The sequence below is a fragment of the Mytilus edulis genome, chromosome 12 (genome assembly GCF_963676685.1).
Source record: "Mytilus edulis chromosome 12, xbMytEdul2.2, whole genome shotgun sequence".
NCBI classification, from domain to species: Eukaryota; Metazoa; Mollusca; class Bivalvia; order Mytilida; family Mytilidae; genus Mytilus; species Mytilus edulis.
The window spans coordinates 30,405,720-30,423,937 of record NC_092355.1 but is presented as its reverse complement, the minus strand read 5'-3'; positions in this window follow the sequence as shown (position 1 = coordinate 30,423,937).

The following is an 18,218-nucleotide window of genomic DNA, read 5'->3' as shown; positions in this document are numbered from 1 at the left end:
ATTGAAATAGATCTAAAGAGTTAACGGAGGTCCTTATTCATTGTTCCTTTTTCTAAGCCCCAAAATGTACAAAGTTGATCTTCAAAGTTATGAAGATAAAAACTATATACGTAGAGGCTCAAAAGAGCCTGTGTCGCACACCTTGGTTTATATGCATATTCAACAAAGGCCACTCTCAAACATTGAAGACTCGAATAGATTTCATAAGAAAAATCTCTGTCTTGTTGATCTTGTATTGTTGTTTAGTTTCTTTTTATCTTTAGTTTCTGCTCAAAACACAAAACAGGGTAAAACAATTCTTATTTAAGCCTCGGTCTGACATGCACACTTTAACGGATAGCTCGAACGGATGCCTAACGGATAACTTTTTTTCAATCCGTTCATGTGCGTTAGACGTCCGTTCGTATCCGTTTCATGTCCGTTTGAAGCGTACGTGTTATCCGTCGACATGGTGGAAAATTTTGAGCATGTTCAAAACTTTGAACGGACGTCCAACGGATGAAGTGTCCGTTGAATGTCCGGCAGACGTCCGTTTTGTATGGTACTCGTCCGTGGACTTCTACCGGACGTTTAAGGGCATACGATACAGTTTTGAACCTGTATTTACAAGTTGATGAAAATTTGCATATAGGCTATTTTTTACCTCATTAAATCAAATATGTAATAAAAAATATACCTTCATGTGCTACTTTTTGAGTAAAATGAGTTCGAAATTTTGTATATTTGCTCAAAATTCAGATTTGTGTCCGTATTTTCTTTTTCGAAAGAAAGACATAACTTTTTTGTTTTAAAAGATAAACACAAAATGGTTTTTGTTAAATAATCGATAATTTCTCTATTATATAAATATCATTAACAATTATGCAATTTTCATTCCGAAATAACTCTATATTTATTAAATGTTCATGAATAGAGGAAAAAACGTCAATTTTTGCTGCATGTTTATCAAAATTTAAAAAATTGCGCTATTTACAGTTTTATAAAATTTGGGTCACATAATCTCCTTGCAAAATGTAACAAATTGCTGTTTTAAAAAATAGGGGTCCATGCACATCTTCACTATCAAGTAGCTCTTATTTAGGCCAGACACTGCCCTTTGGCGGTATTTTAAAGAACAAACCAAAACCCGTTGCACAGAAACATTTGGAATATGCATGCGAATTACATAGCGCTAAAAAAAAACAGGTTCAATCCACCATTTTCTACATAGGAAAATGCCTGTTCCAAGTCAGGACTATGACAGTTGTTGTCCATTCGTTTGATGTGTTTGTGGCTTTTGATTTTTGCCTTTGATCAGGGACTATATATATTATATATATATATACACTTTTTTGGTCTTTTGGAAAATGTTGTTTGTGCTGTTTTTAGACCCTTCTACAACGAAATTTGTTTTACATGCACACGTATAAAAATTGCGGTTTTTATCCAACGCAATCATAGGTTTGAACGTAGTTTTTAATTTAGACTCGTTTATATATATACGTCTGAGTCAGTGACAACTCTACAACAGATTTATCCATCGGATCACCAGCAATGGTGGTGATACATGGCTGTGTACATTATGTATATACAACTCGTCTAAACATCAACCCAACAATGTTAGATCTGTAAATTTGCTTTCGCAAATTTTTTGTTCTTCCCTCGCCGGGATTCGAACCCATGCTACTGAGACATCGTGACCCCAAATCGCCTGCACTGTACCCGTCCCGCTAGACCAGACGACCACTACGTTCTATTTTTAACCATGTCGGTCATGTTAGTTGGCAGGCGAAGTCGTCGGATACATTTGATAAATAAAATATACCATTTAGTCAAAGTTTGGTTTATTTTGGCCTAGTAGTTTCAGCGTAGACGATTTTTGTTAAAATTAACGACGACGACGACGACGGCAGATGGACGACGGACGCCAAATGATGAGGACATATAAAAAAAAAGATGTGGTATGATTGCCAATGAGACAACTCTCCACAAGAGACCAAATGACTCAGAAATTAACCACCAGAGGTCACCGTACGGCGTTCGACTATGAGCAAATCCCATTACAAATAGTCGGCTATAAAAGACAATGAAATGACATATGTAAAACAATTACTTCAAACCAGAAAACTAACGGCACAAAAAAATGAACGAAAAACGAATATATAACACATGCATCAACAAACGACAACCACTGAATTACAGGCTCCTGACTTTGGACAGGCACATACATAATAGAATTTGGCGGGGTCAAAAAAGTTAACGGGATCCAAACCTTCCCCTTAACAACATACCATGCGTAAGAACGATCTATAAAATTCAGCTGAAAAGGGCTTAAAACTCATCAGATGGATACAAACAGAAATACGACACAGAGTGGAAGTGGAAAAGCTCACTTGAAGTGAGCTAAAAAGCTATAGAAGCGAAATGTGAATAATTTTAGTTTTAGTACACATTCATAATTTATAAAATTATAAATGCAAACTAGGAAAAAAAAATAAAAATTCCAGAAGCGTATAAGGATCGATTTTTCTATTGGTCATCCGACCTGTCCTTTCGTCCGTTCGTTTCTCCTTCGGACTGTCTATGTGTCAGAAACAGGTGGTTCCGTGTAGTAATCTGACTTATACTTGCTTGTTTTGAATGAAACTTACATAGACTGAACGCATGCGAAAAGAGAGCGAAAAGAGAGCAAGCCATTTAAATTTAGACAGAAAAGATCAAAGTCACTGTTATCAATTTTAAAAAATACATTTTAATCGAAAAAAAATCAGTCTGTGTTTGCATTAATCTATCCCAAATTAATGTTTCAATATAGAATAAATTATTTATATAGCAACTACTTATAAGTACTTTAATTGACATTGCTTTCATTTGTTGAAACAGACTGAGTGTTAATGTTACTAAATATTTTTTTGTAACGTTTTAAATTGGGCCGACCATTTTTTTTTTCGGGGGATCGGGGAATTTTAAAAATGAATATCCTGGCATAGGAAGAGCTGAAATTAAACAACTGTGCATAGAAATCAATATTCTGCAACCCACTTGTTATGCATTGCAGGGTTATCAATTTGTACACAGTGGCGGATCCAGAAATTTTCATAAGTGGGGGCCCACTGACTGCCTAAGAAGGGCCCGCTTCCGTCATGCTTCAGTGATTCCCTATATAACAAACCAAATTTTTCCCAGAAAAGGGGGGCCCGGGTCCCCTGCCCCCCTAAATCCGCCTCTGGTACATATTAAGACAAAACGAATTTTGACGAGGGAGGGGGAAGCATGCTATGTAACAAATAAAAATGAATAATCAATCAGAAAGATATTCCATCCTTGTCCCTCCCTTATACCCCACACAATACCAAATCTTCGTTCACTTTGCGTTAACTTGTTTTGGTGAGCATATGTTTAACTGATTTGATGCGTGGAAGTATAATGTGTATTTATCAGGTATTCATTTTCATCGATCTGCGATAGAACTTGTTCAAGTAAACAATATTATTAAAAACTTACCGAATGTTTATTTACAACATGTAATCATCTGGAAAGGGAAGTATAAAATACGTCATCATTGAGATCCCTTTTGATTGGATAGAATTTAAAGGTAAGTGAGGATAAGCATTTACATTTACTAGTAAACATAGGTTTATTTAGATTTAATTTATTTATTATTTAATATTCAACAAAAATTAAATTGATGGAGAATAACAAGTTTTATAACGATCTATTTTAAAATTAGTCTTCTTTGTTTATTCTCTTTATTACAATGTATAGAAATCTTTCTACCTTTAATAGTATAGATATAATAGATATATTGTTAGTTATGTAATCGATGGAAAGACACTATACAATTTTTTTACGATAATCCGTTCGTTATTTTATTTCAAAATAAAAATAATTTCAAACATATACCAGGGTTGTCTTTATATTTATGGAAATGAGGGTTTTAAAATTATGTAATTTTACATCTTTTAAAAAAAAATCACGAAATAAATGATAATTGGTTTATTTCCCTTCACCACAAAATCAGAGGGTTACTAATTGATTGACTGAAGTTTTAATTTCTTAAAGGCAATTTGGGATCATTTTAGAGATTTTCAAGAAGTAGAACTAATGTTGAACTATTCAGGACTCCTAAATTCAAATGATGATAAGTCCGTATTTCCTCACAGGTCAGCCGGACAAGAATGTTGACAAATTTTGAAAAAGACCCATATGTCACCTTACGGCCTTAAACAATGAGCAAAACCCATAGCACATAATTATCAATGTATGGCCCAGGGTTGTCGTTTGTTGCTGTGTATCATATTTTTTCTTCCGTTTATTGTTTTTTACATAAATCAGGCCGTAAGTTTTTTCGTTTGAAATGATAAACATTTCCCATTTTTGGGGCCATACATTGCTAATTATGGGTTTTTCTCATTGTTTAAGGTCGTAAGGTGTTTTCGATGTACCCGAATTGATAAGTTTATGCTAAGGGTATGCAAAGATTTTCCTTAAACCCGTAAGAAATTGACATGTGTTCAGAGCTGTCAACACTGTGTATCATCGCCACCGGAAATTGGGTACTAACGAAGCGGAGAGAAATAGAAAAAAAAGTAAACAAGTTAAAAATTCATACACTTTAAGGCATTTCTACTCGTTTGATGAGGGTGTCGCTTAAGAAATGATTTTATGATATATAATTCTTTAAATCATACGGCCAATAAGTACAAAATTAAGACAAGATTTTGTGTTATACTCCAAAACTTGCCACTTAGTACCGGAAAATTTCGAGCCCGATCGTCCTCTGTCGCCCCATTCTCAAGATATTGAACTGTTTTTCATTATTTTTCCAGACACGTTTTTAGATTATTATAGTGTGGCATCATATTTACTGAAATTTGTTGTCAAAAAGATGTTTTTAAAAGAATATGGACAAAAACATTGTTTGTTTATTGTACGGCGAATTGCAGGACGTTGTACGGCGAATTGCAAAATAACAACTTTTGTCCGTACTGCGTCTTGCAATATATTATAATTTTAAGAGGAAATTAATCACTGTTTTAATAATATCAAGTGGCGATATTTTGTTGATATCAAAGCTTTACAGGCTTACAAATATACAAAATGACTTACTTATCAAATATTATTACATATATGCCGTTAATTCCTATCAGAAGTCGTCGTTGCGTACCGCTTTTCGACTTTGTACACAAAGTTTTTTTTCAACTATATTATCCTAAATACATTCATATATATATCGTTATACTACTAACGACTGTTGTCTTATTTGTTGTTATGCCGGCGTCACACATTGGCGTATAGAACGGCGTGCACCAAACGTACAGAGAAAATTGACAAAGTCGGTTAGTTACACGCCAGAGGAACGCTAAGCAAACGTTAAACGCACGGTGCATATGTTTGAAGTACGTCGAAATACACATGTATACGCTTGGTGAACGCTATAACTCGAGGAAATTTGTATGCAGCATAAAAAAATTCATCCAGCTCAAGCCTATGTCTAGCGTATACCTGTACGCTACACGCACGTTATACATACGCTACAAGCGCGTTGAACACGCTACAGATAAGTTTGATACACGTTAAGGACACGTTGTATACCTTTTGAGATAGTTCGACATTAAGTAAAACGTATGGGGGTGTGTTTGTTACAACCCCATTTTCAGAATACAAACGCAAGTACTATATTTTTTTATTGACACATGGACAGACAATTGAACGGATGGAAAAGCAGACGGAGTGATTGACTCCGAGAAAAATGACTATTTCATGAATTATCGAAAATGCTTCAAACAGCAAAAGGGAGGCTTTTTCTTGTTATGCGTATTGTTGAGTAAATGTTTTATTTCAATCAGTCGTAGCAAACTTGGGTTATCGTCATGACGTAGGAAACAGACAGAATGAGTGAATACTATAGGACGCGAACATTATTTTTTTATGGCGGGGACTCTCATAAATTATGGTCACATCTCAGGGCTATTCATACAACTCATTGCTTACATGATTTTATTAAAAGAAATTAAGAAAGTTTACTGATTTTTATTATTAAATCATCAAAAGCTGTGTATTAATCAGAAATCAACATGTAAGGTGTCACAAGTTTAAGCACTTTTTCATCTCCAAGTCCCAATTGAGAACTCTGAGCTGATATTAAAAAAGCCTTGGTCCTTCTTTACATTTCTAAAGTCTTAGACTAGCAAATTTGACATCAATTTGAGAACCAAGTCCTCATTTTTCTGCCTCTTCTACCAGTCCACACTGTTGAGTTATTTAACGAATTGCAAATTGAAAAGGTACTTTATTTTTCACAATTCCATTCAGGGACAATGTAACTTATTAAACATTCCAATACATCTGATTTATTTTCATCATAGGACCGACGACCAGGGTTTTAGCTGGCCGTAAGAAACGGCTCTTCCTTTTAACGTTTTGGATACATTACAAATAGAAGCCAGAAATGAACTACATTGGTTAGACGTATAAAGGGGGGCTTGAGATATCCCAAAACATGTTTAACACTGCCGCATGTCTTGCACCTGACCGTGGGCCAACTGTCTGTCCGTAACCTTTGCTATATAGTCTTTTATTTATTTCATTTTTTAAATTTTGGTTCATTTATATGTTTCAGGAAACAAACATTGAACTTCTACCCCCTTTTTCTAGTTGAATGATTGCTCACTTAGGAGACAGCTTCAGGTACATACCTATACGCAGTAACAAGTTTAACAAGTTTAGTTTCGCATTATGGCCATGGTGAATTTTCTAAATATGAAAGTTTTTGTACAATTAAATTGAATTTTAGATAGTTGAAGAATAATACAGCCTTCCTCGTGGGTTTATATGAACATTTAGATAGTTTTTAGCAGGTTTTATAGGCCCCATTTTCAGTTTGACCGTCTATATTTTCCTATCCGTACCGCCATAGATTTAGAAATTTTGTATTGTTTTTCAACAAAGATTTGACGCTCGATCTTTTCAATTCAATTTTATGGAAAAACCAGCAGAAATGCATATGATTTGTGTTTACCTCTTGATAGATATACGTCTATGGTTCATAGGCAGTCAAAACGGACAAAAAGCAACGGACAAAAAGCAAAAGTTTCGGACAAAAAGCAAAATAATCGGACAAAAGGCAAAACGGACAAAAAGCAACGGACAAAAAGCAAAAGTTTCGGACAAAAAGCAAAATAATCGGACAAAAGGCAAAACGGACAAAAAGCAACGGACAAAAAGCAAAAGTTTCGGACAAAAAGCAAAATTATCGGACAAAAAGCAAAAGCGGACAAAAAGCGAATTGCGGACAAAAAGCACCGTATCAGTCGTCTCAGATTTTTTCCCCTATATACCTTTATACAACACTATGGTTTCAGGAAAGGTATCACTCTAATTGATTGAAATTTTCCTTTGGACCAAATTTATGAGACCTTTGTGACATTTTCAACCCCTTATTTTGCAATATTTTGTATCAAATAAATTCTGATTGTTGCCATGGTTACACAAAAAAGAGATTATATTTCACCCGGCATTACAACTATTGGAAATCAAATCTATGGACAATTCTCTTTCCATAAATATACACATGAATAACACAAATACTAAGCCATATTTGTTAGGAAGGGAAAGAGGGTGTTTAAAAATTATGAGTGTCAATTTTAAGTTTTTTTCCTAACTGTGTATTGCCACCCTAGTGCACAATTTTCTCGCTGTGTTGGGTTGTTTTCTTCTATTTGGTTGGGCTTCTGTTTCTTTGACATTTTCCCCATTTCCATTCTCAATTTTATTAAGGATTTACTAACTCAAAATTTTTTAAGACAGTTACTTATATGCAGTTTATGTCACTCCTTTGCGGAAGCAGCGTAAAGAAAGAGATGGACAGCAAATGTTAATGTGATTCTTGTAAATAACAGTTAACAGAGAAAATGATGTCAAAAACAGTTAACACTTTATGTATTAAGTAACCGATAACAGGAATCCGAATTTCAAATAAACAGTTAACAACATTGCAAATTTTAACAGAACAGATTACAGACAGTGGGTCAAAAACATTTAACAGTTTAAATTCATCTCAAATAACAGTTTTAAACAAAAGATTGAAAAGGGCAAAAACAGTTTAACATAAAAAGGTATACCCCCGTTAGATACTTTATTTTCTTTGAAACGACGGTAAATACATATTCTAAAATTAGCAAGTTGCCATACAGTTGAAAACAAGTTGCCATACAGTAAATTTGTCAACACGAGCAAGTTGCCGTACCCTAGACTTTAAATTATTTTTTATGGTCTATATTCTTTAAAATACATCTTTTTGGCAACAAATTTCAGTAAATATGATGACACACTATAATAATCTAAAAACGTGTCTGGAAAAATAATGAAAAACAGTTCAATATCTTGAGAATAGGGCGACAGAGGACGATCGACCTCGAAATTTTTCGGTACTAAGTGGCAAGTTTTGGAGTATTACACAAAATCTTGTATTAATTTTGTACTTATCGGGCTAATAAATTGAAGAATTATATATCATAAAATAATTTCTTAAGCGGCACCCTCATCAAATGAGTGGAAATGCTTTAAATTGCATGAATTCTTAACTTGTTTACTTTTTTTTTCTTTTTTTTCTCCGCTTCGTTAGTACCCAATTTCCGGTGGCGATGATACACAGTGGTCAATCATTTAAAGACCCCGGGGCTTATATGCATGAAACTACTTAAGTTAAAACAACCATTGACGTTTACATAGTTTTTTGTAGTCGACCGAGGACCTGACTCAACGTGCTGAAAACCTAACCTGCTGGTTGTTATACCAGCCCGTTTGCCTTTTTTTAAATTATAAATTAGAAAGAATACGTTTTGCATTTTAAATGCGGTTGTATAAATCTAAAAGGTTTACACACAAACATATCTTTACGGTTTATGTACTACGAAGTTTTGAGATATCTAGAACTAGATAATAATAAAGTTAACCTGATTGGTGACACACAAACATTCAAATCATTATTTGTAAGTGATATCTTTAAAAAAAACTTTAAAATTTAAACAATGCTCCACAAGATACCAAATAACATAGAAGTTTACAATGTAGATCACCGAAAGAACAAAACCCCGACAATAGTCACCTTAAAAAAGCTCCGAAATGACAAATGTAAAACAATTTTATGTATACTTCACAATGATTGCAAAAACATATGATATACAGCAACTAACAACCACTGAATTATATGTATAGACTCCTGACATGGGATATGCACATCTAGCAGGTGGCAGGTTTACGGTAATTTGATGGCACAAAACCCTCCAACCTGTTTTGGAGTATTGCGTTTCCGTTAATTTTTCAAAGTTCCAATACTCCGTTTCCGGAAACTTAAAGTGTACGATTCCAGAAATTGTATTTTTCTTTTCCGGAAAGCAGTAGGTCCAGTAAGACCCCTTTTTGGCCCCAAAATATATAGCAGTTTTACAAAATTGTTAAAATGTAAACTTTTAGTTATTTATTGGAAGGTAGAATGCTTCTGCTACATAAACATGGGGTGTGTTTTTACAATACAATGCACATACATGTATATTTGGTACTAGCATCATTAAGTCGTGCTAAATTACTAAAATCTTTACAATTTAAGCATTTTAGTTAAATTTTAGAAGGTTTCCATCTTAAATGAAAGTGGCCGCATTTGTGTTCATTTTTGATATTGAAATGTAAGTTGTATTTGATGATAATACATAGCATATAAAGCTTGAGGGGAACACGGATACGGCCACTTTCATATTTGACAAAAAAAACAACTGAAAAGTGACATTTTATGGAATATTTGATAGATTATTCATATTTAAGCTAGAATCGGAGCGTTTTTAATAACTTAATCAGTTAAAATCTTTCACTTACACTAATTGAATCAACTGAAATAGACACTCAAGTGTCCAAAACTTTTCGTCAGATGAACCTGAAATTTGAGAACAAAATCGGCCCTTACCGGACCTATTCCTTTACCTGGTAGTAAATTATACATATTTGAGTATATGTTTGATAATTTTTTTTTATTTTATATCAAAATGTTGACCCGAAGACTAACTCTCCATCCCGATTCAATTCATATTGATATTGATTGTGCAATGCATACTGCTTTAACAAAAACATTTCATGCTGCTACAATTAGTTGTTGTAGGTCTAATTTCATTTTGAACATTATTCAAAATTGGCTATTTCTTAATTTCACGCGTATTTTGGCATTTATGCCCTCCGTAACCCCACTAATGGTGATTGCGGAAATATTGTTTATACTCAGTTTATACCTCTATCAATAAGCTTTAATTTGGTGTTTTACTTTTTCTTAATTAGGGACTGACGGGTTGCAGCAGTCCATTTCATTATTCAAAATACGCCATTTCTTAATGTACGCGCGTATTTCGATATTTAGGTCCTTCGATTCTCCTCTAATATGCGTTACGGAACATATTGACTGTATACATTTTGTTCCTAGCTTAACAAGCTTTCGAATGAGGTAAAAGGTATATCTATAATTAGGGGCTGAAGGGTCACAACAGTCCATGCCATTTTTCAAAATATCCGTTTCATTATTCAAAATTGCCTATATTTCTTAATTTTGCCATTTAGGTCCTATGTAACCCCTCTAATGGTCATTGCTGCACAATCGACTTGTTATATCTATCACAGTCAATTTTTATATTTTTATTTCACTATTCGCCGCTTCAACTTGAATAATGAAACATAAACTATTTCATTATTCATTATTCATCACTTCACATTGCACAATGAATAGTGAACTATTTCATTTATTATTCATTATGGAATTTTGAATAATGAAAAATGAATAATGGACGTATTTCAGTGCGGTTGTTAATTCATGTGAAATTATTTAAACGTTGATTCAGAATGTACTTTGATTGATTTGTTTAATTACTTTTGATATTGATACATATTCTCTAACTTTTAAGTTGCCTGTGATACTGTCTGTTTAGTACTCATTTTGATTTAAGCGTTTACATTTTATCTATACTCTTTAATGCTTGGAGGGGTTTCTTTGGCATGCTGGTCTAACACGTTCAAATACTGTCTGATTGTCTGAATTTGTGAGTGAGAAAATCGCACCGACAGGTTTGTTCGACTTTATTAATTGATAACTGAATAAGATTGTCAGTTTTCCTGGCCGGTGACCTCTGCCTTCCTCGACCTATAAACAACCGACCGGCCCAAAAAAGAAAATAGTGTTGAAAGTGGCCATAAAAATCATGCAGGAAATGTGACTTTTCTTTTGTTGAAAGTGGCCATAGCTTTGGTAACCTAAAATTCCAAAAAGTTGTGCCAAATACAACAAAGGATATCTATTACAGGGAGAAGGGTATCCTTAGTATTTCGGATTGTTCATACTTTTACAAACAGTAAAATTTTAAAAAATGACCATATAATTGATATCCATGTCAACACCGAACTGCTGAATACTGGGCTGGTGATACCATCGGATACGAAACGCCCATCAACAGAGGCAGCCACCCGGTGATGCAAATAGTCAAAGAAGTATTCAACACTGAGAATAACATTTTTATAGGATCAAGAAAACACGATTTCTATAAGTTTTCCTTTTATATACCTGTGCACTTGATTGTGGAAGCTCATGTCATTGTAAATGCTGCTTTTCATTTAGAAATGAAGGTTGAAATCAATATGATGCGCTTTTGCTATTATCCAATCAGAAAAACGTAATATAATGATCATATATTTTATGTTATTGTTTACCTATACACAGTTCAGTCGTATTAAGTTGACAAAAAGTACCATTGGAATTACGCAATTATTTATTGTTTACTGATATTTTTCAGACAATAATTTCATAATAAAATCAAATACTGTCTAGCTAAGTCCTTTCGGTGTATTGTTTTTGATCATGGTGTTTTCTGCTGTTGATGAATTTATTGTTTGTAGTATACACAATTAAAATAAAGCGAAACCCAACGTCCACGGCTTCCCTCTTCATCTTCACACAATTACTATCATTGTTTTCATAGAACATTGCAAGATTTATGTTCGGAACCATATCGAAATATTTTGGTTTCACTAATGTCCTGCAATTATCTTATTACATAATATATAATTATGTTGATAAAGAGATAGATTCCTTCTGATAAGAAATTATCAAGTTTGTATTATATATGCTATTTATAAATTTTATATTTTTGCATCAATCCAAGGTAATCTAGGTTCTGCAATTGGGGCCTGCAGTGCACCAGAATGTTGTAATATTTTATTATATCAAATAATGTTAATTCATCATTTCCTTACAAGACAATTTTTTTTATGCCAGATACATGGATGATGGAATAATAATACACCACGGAAAAAGACATGAACTAGAAGAATTTTTTGAATTGGCTAAAAGCCATCATAAATTTCTCAAACTCACATATGAAATTTCAGAATCTAACACAACATTTCTAGACGTTCATTTATTCAAGGGCAGAAGATTTCTAGCAGATAATATATTAGACAAGAAAACCCATTTTAAACCTACGAATTCTTTTCTATATTTGCACAGAAATAGTTCTCATTAGGAGCAGGTGTTAAAGCATCCGGGGAGAAGTAATTCGTTACAGAAGATCAACAAACAACGATAATGACCTTAGAGAAATTCTCTTAAAGTTCAAACAGAATTTGATAAATAGGGGTTACACTGACACTGAAATCATGTCTAGCTTCAATGAAGCCTTAACCAAAGAGAGAAAACATTTGTTTTCAACTAAGGAAGGGAAACGTAAAGAGGAAATTCAGATATTCTGACATCGACCAAGGTAAATAAACCATAATTTTTAGAATATATAGGACAATCCCTGATGATGGCGGACTTATATAACAATATTTTATTTATCATAAAAAATACCGCCGAAACACTATATTAGTTTAGGATTGAATGATCATATATCATATGTAATTGGACCTTGCAATGTTCTATGAAAACAATGATAGTAATTGTGTGAAGATGAAGAGGGAAGCCCTGGACGTTGGGTTTCGCTATTTTAATTCTCAATGTCTTCCTTTTGGCCTATGAAATTATGTTGGTTGATGTATTTTCAAATTACTCTTTCCTGTTTACCTTTTTTTTACTTGTATTTGCCTGATTTATAAGCCTGAACAATGATGCAAAATCGCTTAAAATGATTGCATGACATCCGAACATTTATGAGGTTATGTATGGGATTCATTGATTATAGAATAATGGGTCAAATCTACAGAAAAATTGGCCAATTAGCATTGGCTGTAATATTGTTTTGACGAATGGTTTCAAATTGATTCAAATACTGGTTTTGTTTTGGAATGATAAACATGTACTTATGTCATATATAGAAATTAATAAAAACGATGTCTGTATCTCATACATGGTTATGATAAAAGTTGAAAAGGACTAAAATGTTTTGGAATATGTGTCGATGTATCTATTCTTTGTCTCATGCATTACATTCCCAATCTATCCATTAAATATGCATGAAGTAAACTCACATTTTATCAATCGAACATAAATGCTGTAAACTTATATCTTACCTATCAAATATACTTCCAGTAAAATTATCCATCAAATATGTATGTGGTTATTAACTAACATTTCATTAATCAAATTTGCGTGAGGTAAACTAACATTTTATCCGTCAAATATGGATGCAGTAAACTCATATTTTATACATCAAATACGGAAGCAGTTATAAACATACATTTTATGCATCAAATATGCATGCACTAAAATTTTATTTACTCTATCAAATATGCACCCTGTAAACTTAAATTTTATCAATCAGAATGCATGCAGTAAACCTATAATTTATCAAGCAAGTATGGATGCAGTAAATGTCAACTTTCCATCCAACGACTATGCATGTATTCTACACTGTATCCACCAAACATACATCAAGTAATTGCCTATACATTTGAAATAAGAGAACTCTCATGTTATCCCTTAAAAAGATAAACATGCAATAAGAGAAGAAGAGTACACAAGTAACAACATAGGAAACTAAAGACTGGGCAACACGAAACCCACAAAAACTGGGGGTGATCTCAGGGGCTCAGGAAGGGTAAGCAGATCATGTTCCACATGTAGCACCAGTCGTGTTGCTCATGTTATGACAAACCCGGTAAACAATCTAATTCGGTAGCTCACATTCATGAAAAGGGACGGTGATTGTTGTTACGACGTAAGAAACATATCCGATATCATCTGTGAAACGGTTAAACTGATAGTTAAAACACATCTATAAAACATTACCTTCGAGATTTCATTTCCCAAATTTTTGTACTTTAATTACAGAAAACTTAGGTAACCATTGTTTTTTGTTGCAGTCGAATCACTATTGAACAATGGACAATGTGACAAAAAATAATTTATCAAAATACTTGTATGTTAACAACATTCATTCATAAAAATTACACTTGTCTTTTATTGTTAGTTCACTTACTATCTGCTTACGAAATAAACCTTTGCAGTATTAAATGACAGATTACCAGATCTAAATGTCATATAGGTCGATTACATAACTTTTACACCAAATACCAAGGTTTTCTAGGTGACAAGATCAGAAATTATATGTCAAAAATCTCCCACTCGCAAGATATGGGTTACTAAGTCCTTGATCTAATAAAGGCAACAGTAGTATACCGCTGTTCAAACTCATAAATCCATAGACAAAAAACAAAATCGGGGTAACAAACTAAAACTGAGGAAAGCGTTTTAAATATCAGAGGAGAACAACGACACAACACTAAATGTAACACACACAGAAACGGACCAAACATCAGAAAAAATCCCCCGAGAATAACAAATATAACATCAAAACCAAATACGTGAATTTGGGATAGACAAGTACCGTGACACGTCTTATCGCAATGTCAATTTACACTCAAAAATAAGAGAAAACAAACGACGCAACGTTAAAATGTAACACACACAGAAACGAACTATAATATAACAATGGCCATATTCCTGACTTGGTACAGCACATTTAAACATTCTAAACAGAAAATTAAAATGGGAAAACCATTCTACCTACTAGACTAATGTTGTATACAATACAAGATTGTTAGCATGAGTTAAAACCATCGTTTCCTGCGGAAATGACAACACTAACAGATAGTACACACCGCCTACATTTACAAATATATACCATATTAAGAATTAATTGTTGAGAGAAGAGTTGCAGGTCGTTTCATCATACATTGTCATATAGACGTATAAAACTCTTTCCGTTTTGATTTTTCGTCGGAGTTCAGTATTTTTGTAATTCTACTTTTTATATATATTTATATAAATTCTGTTTGATAGCTAGTGCATTTCAAGGTAAATTATTTTTATCCAACGGTGTTGTACCTGGAGTCCTCTTGTTTTCTTCATCAATAAAAAATAACCTAGATGAATTCAAATTCACAATATGTGCCTTGACCTAGTCAGGCTATTGGGACCGTGTGTTATTCGCTGTTTGGTGTATTAATTGGTATTTATATTGTTTCGGGAAGTCTTTCATTGATGGTTGTGGTGTTAAGTATAGTTTGGAGATATATGTTATTATGTATTGTGAGGTTTGGCTAGCATTTAAATCACATTTAATACCCCATTTTCTACATAAGAAAATGCCTGTACCAAGTCAGGAATATGACAGTTGTTATCCATTCGTTAGATTTGTTTGAGCGTTTGAATTTGCCATTTGATAAAGCACTTTCTGTTCTGAATTTTCCTCAGTGTTGATAGTTAAACTACGATATAGTAAATGATTAGGAGAATAAAATCATGTTTATTCTGCTGTCACATCCGGTGAGACGTCAATCTTTTATGAACCATAATTTTTAATTAGGGCCCTTGACAGTCCGATTGCTTTTATAAGGATAGTGCATCCATTTATTAATTGGTCGCTTAATAAATTGGCTGACATAAAACTAAAATGAAGCATTTTGCGAAAAGTAAGATTTGTTTAATTGAGTGTGTGAAGTGTTTTGTGAATACAGACATGTGCCAAAAAGTCAAAAACAAGGTAAACGATCACCTTTAATATATAATACCACTTCTTCATACTTTCATATTTAATGTGTAATAGAAAACAAACATATTGTTCAATTGGTCACATTTTTATATGTTCACTATTTGAATCTGTGCTGATTAGACGCAATCACTCTTGCATTTATTGTAAGTGTGATTACATGCTATAAGACAATCATCATGAGCATCCCTCTTTGTATTGTGATATTCTTTTGATTCGTCCCTTTTTTTGCCTACAGTGCCGCTCCCTGGACAATGGTGAACACACGACGAAAAGTTGTGTTTACACTGAGTACACGTTGAGGCGCTGCTGACCATACTTACATTAAGTATTAAGAAGACTAATATCACAAGCATGGTATACTTCATTGTGGAGGTTTCTGTAAGTAGATATACAATAATACGAATAAAAACTTTTGAAATATTTACATATAAACAAATGAATACTTTATATTTAATTTATATATTGAAAAATATATATATATCCGGCTTTACGCATTTTTTCCGGATCCATTCCACAAGAAATTCTAAATACTAAATATCTTCGACATCCGAGAGGCCTCAATGGTAGAACAATTTGAGTACTCAAACTTCTACAAGTATCTCACCACTGGGGTTGTGAGTTGGAACCATGCTCGTTGCAGGTGCAATCGATTCTTATTCTTATTGACTATGATCAGTAAGTTGTTGTGTACATGGTATGTATATGGTTGGCAGTTCTCTGTGGGCTTTCTGACTTCCTTATTCGATAAACTATGACCGCCACGTAATACCACAATAGTACTGAAAATAGCGTCAATCAAGCAATCAATTATTCTTTGACATCTGTAAGTCATGTATAAGGATGCAAATGCTACCTGTAGTTGAGAAGAATACACTGTTTGAATCCATGTATCTATGATAAGTTTATTTGCAACCACTGGGTCGATGCCACTGCTGGTGGAGATTTATTTTCCCGAGGGTATCACTAGACTAGTAGTCAGCACTTCTGTGTTGACTTGAGTTATCATTGATATGTTCATAATTATAAATTAAATGTTAACAAAACTTCGAATTTTTTTTTTGAAATACTAAGGCTATTCTACCTCAGGATAAGATAACCTTATCTGTATTTGGCAAAACTTTTAGGAATTTTCGGTTCTCAGTGCTCTTCAACTTCGTAGTTTATTTGGCCTTTTAAACATTTTTGATTCGATCATCACTAATGAGTCTTTTATAGAAACAAAAAAAACAAAATTTGAATCCATGTATCTATGATGAATTCATTTGTTTAGTTTGAGAATTACTTTACTTTAGAACCTCAGTTCCCTCCTGTGTTTGGTTGAGTTCACGTTTTTTGTTTTTATTTTTTAGTTAACTGTAGAATCTTCTGTTATTTGTATTCATCTTTTCGTTATTTTCTATTTGGTCATGGTGTGAACAGCTTTTATTAAACTCGTGACTTAAATACCCCACTCGGTATTTTATGGTTTTACCGAAAAAATACCATTATGGTCTTAATTCGGTTTACAGGATGGAAAAATAATGATAAAAAAACGGACAAATAGACAAAAGAACAGAGAAAATAAAGCAAATCGTCAACGAATAGTTAAAAAAATAAAGAACAGAAAATAATTGGCAAATCATATAACTTTTAAATACATTTTCGTTTGTCTATACAAATTTTGACTTCACTATTCTTCATATTTGAGAACCCCTTTATCCTTATTTTTTGTCCTTTATTCTTCACTTTGTCCTATCATAAAATATTCAACAGTCTGAATTTGCTTTAAATATAATGAGTAAATTTCTTCATATTGTTTTGAAAATACTAAATTATATTGACTTTTACCTATATGTATTGTATAGTTTCAGGTCTATTACAATTTTTATAAACAAAGTCTATTCGTTTGGTGTGCTTGAGCTTTCGATTCTGCCATTTCATTAGGGACTTTACGTACAAGTTTTTCTCGGAGTTCAGTACTTGTGTAATTTTACTTTTTGCAACGAAAAAAAAAGGTAATACGGTTAAAATATTACTTTTTCTGCTGACGTGTTTGCATGCATTTTAATCACATTTCATCCATCAAGTATGCATGCAATATATTTATATTTCATTAATTAAAATATATGGCTACAGCAAATTTACATTTTATCCATAAAATATAGCTGCTACTAACTCAAATTTTATCCGTGAAATATACATGCAGAAAAATCAATCGCATGTTATTCAATAAATAAA